Below are 3,973 nucleotides of genomic sequence, written 5' to 3'. Positions count from 1 at the left end.
CACCGCTTAATCGATTTCTCTTTTCATTCTGATCATTTATGTATACATTTGTCTATATCTATTTCGATTCGTTTTGCCTGTTACAAACAACCGTTATGTGAACAAAGTTATAATACACTTGTGCACAAGTACTTGACATCCGCATTCGCATCCGCATCCGCGGATGTTAGCGTTCAAACATCCGCATCCGCATTCGCATCCCCGGATGTCTAAAATTCCACATTCGCAACATTCCTGACCTGTACTAATAATATACCGTTTGAACGAATCAAATTCATAATCTTCAAAATTTTTTTACGCTATAACCATTTTATTTTTAATGCTTGCTGGCACGTTTGGAAAACAGCTTCCGAAATTTTTTTATCAATTGTTCTGTATTGATAAACAACTTTTAAAAATTGTAAATCTAAATTTGGAGAAAGTGCTGTACGAGGCACTGCAAACCAGAAGGCATACATTAGGGTGAGTTACTTAGGCACTGCAATAAAGAAAGACATACATTAGGCTGTGTAGCGTAGAAAAGTTTGTAATATAAAATTTTAAAGCCTTCTTCGAGAGGAATATGGTATTTTTGAGTATTAAATATCCCTTTAAGATTACATTGGCGTAAATTAGCTCGTTACCCCAATAAAATTATTTTCTTAATTTCTGATCGACTTAATTCATTCTATAACAACAACAATAATAATAATAATAACAATAATAATATTTTGGCGCTTACACGTTTGCTAAATGTTTGGCCTAGCTTTCTCTCCGAAAAAAAGTATATATATTAAATTATATGTATCTATGATTTCTGAGGAATGGGCTATAGCGGTCGATTTTGCTACTATAAAGGGAGAAATAGTTTTTGGCAGGAGTTCACGTTTCTTCTATATATTGGCTTTATACTGATCAATTATGTCGGATCTTAACTCAAATAGTGCAGCCAATCTATAAATGGTTTATAACTGTGAGGTCTCAAATACTCTGCGCTGGGTGAAACTTATACCAAAATGTTCAAAAAATTAAACTGAACAACATATCAAAAAGTAGGAGGCCACAGTGTTTCGCTAATATTGTTAATTTAAGGAAATCGAATGAAACTTTCGAGGTTAATGCCAAAAAGCTCAGAACTTATCATTTCAATAATATAAAAATATCAGAGTATAGAGCAGAAAATTTAGCTGACTTCCACTGCAGTATATAAACTGTTTCTATACGCAGTTTCCTGCCGATGAAGGTTTTAAAATTTTATATTACAAACTTTTCTACGCTACACAGCCTACTGTATGTACATTCCTCCTGAGTTGCTTGATTGATTTGATACTCTCGTCTTCAATATGCTAAATTACATAAAGCATACCCTTTTTATATGGTAAAAATTACAGCCTCCTTTCAACGGTATTTTACTGCTATTTTTGTGAAGACATGCGCTGAGCATATAAAGTTCAGTTCCGCTCGAACTTAAGAGGGATCACACGATTTGTACATTTATACAGACTTGTACATTTTGGCAGTCACAGAGTGGGATTGTTGAAAATTTTTTGTTGAGCTGTCCTCAAAATTTCTAAACAACACCACTTTGTGACTGCCAAAATGTACAAATGTACAAAACTTGTGAGCCCTGCTTAATGACTTTTTCACTTATATGGATTTACATCAGGCATGGGCAGCGCTGGCAGAACTCCATAAGCATGTGAAAAACTTTTGCGCTTGCTTATGGAGTTCGACCTGCGCTGCCCATCACTTATTTACATAATTAGTTTAGTTTTATAACTACCACCAACTAAGTATTGTGGCTTAACACAGAGTTATTTGCGAGCTGGACTATGGTGAAAATACCTGTCATTAATCGTTTCTCGTGATGATTACCTTGGAAAACCCAAGAAGAGGGCATAAATACATAGGCATGGATGTATGAGTTTCACATATACATACTACAAGTAAAACTAAAAATAGAAATCGGCTATTGACAACAAAACTGGGTAGTAGTTAGGCTTGGTATATGTGTGTGTACATACATAAATTCATACATCTACAACCCCCCTCAACATTATTTCCTAACTGCTGCCCGAGCGCATGTCAATCTATTTTCCACCCTCAAACCATTCCAGTAACCAAAAATTTCACTTTCAAGAAAATTCCGGGGTCATTGACCTGCATAACACCACCAAATCGCAGCAAAGAAAATCTCCTCAACCCCAACTGCATACACCTTCGCATAAGCACAGTCGTTATCAAGTTGAAAAGCAGGAAAATGTGCTAGTGCGTTTTCTCCTCAAAATATTTACAATGAATCCAAAGACTGACAAATTTTGTTGAACCAGCCTTTGGGTCAATATTTTTGTATTTGTATAATTATTTTATTACAAATATGTATGTATGTACATAATATACATATGTACATATTGTATGTATGAAGGAATCGGAACAACTTAACGCGAATAATGGCTAAGTGGGAGTTTATTCCGAAATTTTTTTAATCGCTTCGACCAAAATACAACAATCTAATACATACTACTAGAGTCCGACCGATTAATTCGGCATCGGCATCGCTATCGGCTAGTATCGGCACAAAATTGAGCATCGGCATCGGCCTTTTTCGCCGATGCTTTGCCGATTCTTTGGAATTTCTCTCATATGTTCAGGTGACGCGACAGCTAAAAAACTTTTGCAGACAGCTCACAAAAATGAATTTTTTTTGGTTGAATGTGTTTCACGTTTTTTCCATACAAAAGTATGTTCGACAATTTTCTTTTATATGGAGAACACTGAAAGCAAAAAAAAATTGCCAAAAATTAACGGGATGAATATAGCAGCTTGAAACTTGCACCTCATTTTACTAGAATAAAATTATCTACAAAATTGCATACCAAAATTCTAATTAAAAAGTTTGAAATTTTGGTGAAAATAAGCAGAATTTTTTCATTTTTGTACAAAGTTTGAAATCTGAATTTATATGGTGTTTGTTGTACACCAGCCAGACTTTTATAAAAAAATAATAAACATTAAATAAACAAAAAACCAAGGTTCATAGAATACAAGGTTACGACATCAGCCATGGCCGCCATCTTGATGACGTAGATGGCTCAATTTTTGGAGTTGCCAGATTCCTAAAAAATTATCTTATAAAAATACACTATTTTAGTCAAAAATACATCAAATTTTATTTCAAATATGTGTAACCCTGACATTTACCGTTTGACAATTTGCGTCGAAGTTTGTGCTTTTTTCTGCGTCTTTAAGTTTATTTAAATTACCAAAAATTTAAGTGCGCTGTTTTTGATTCCAAAACTTACACTGAAAAAGGTAATTTAGGTTTTACCGTTTGTCTAAAGAAGAATTGCAATATGGGTATCGACATTTTGGCAATGTTATGAACGCATTTTATTTAAAAATACGCGAGTGTGTTCTGCTCACTTTCAAGAATAAAATCACCAGCAAATTTCAATTTGCATTCGACTTACATTTCATTTTTCACTATTGTACGAATATTGTTATGTTAATCCAGTTTCACGTGAAGTTATAACATTTTATGTTGTTATAATAAGCTTTGCCACGATTTTATATCAAAAATGCCCATATGATTAGGATTCCTAAAATATGCTATACCGCAACTATATTTTCTGCGTTTTGTGTACTCTCCTTCTTCGTAAAATATTTCAGCCAATCAGAACTCACTTCGCAACTACGTCATTGGAGGAAAGCAAATTTTTAACAGCACCATTTCGTAACCTTCTATTCTATGAACCTTAACAAAATACAAATGCCAAATGCCAAAACCGGTCAAAATATCGCAATTCTTTTATTTTGTGGGCCATATATACCTAGCATATGTTCTTATACATTGAGTGCAAAAGAGTGTATTTTAGTACAAAACGAAATTAAATTTTATCTTCCTAAATATTTTTTTTTGTATTCTTTTGTTTTGTTAACTCCATTAAATTAATACATTTATTTGTTTTTTTGTTATTTTTTTGGCCTTTTTTTT

Source organism: Rhagoletis pomonella, unplaced genomic scaffold (genome assembly GCF_013731165.1).
Source record: "Rhagoletis pomonella isolate Grant_MI unplaced genomic scaffold, Rhpom_1.0 Rhpom_scaffold_01556, whole genome shotgun sequence".
Taxonomy (NCBI): Eukaryota; Metazoa; Arthropoda; class Insecta; order Diptera; family Tephritidae; genus Rhagoletis; species Rhagoletis pomonella.
Note: the sequence above shows the minus strand (reverse complement) of the source record.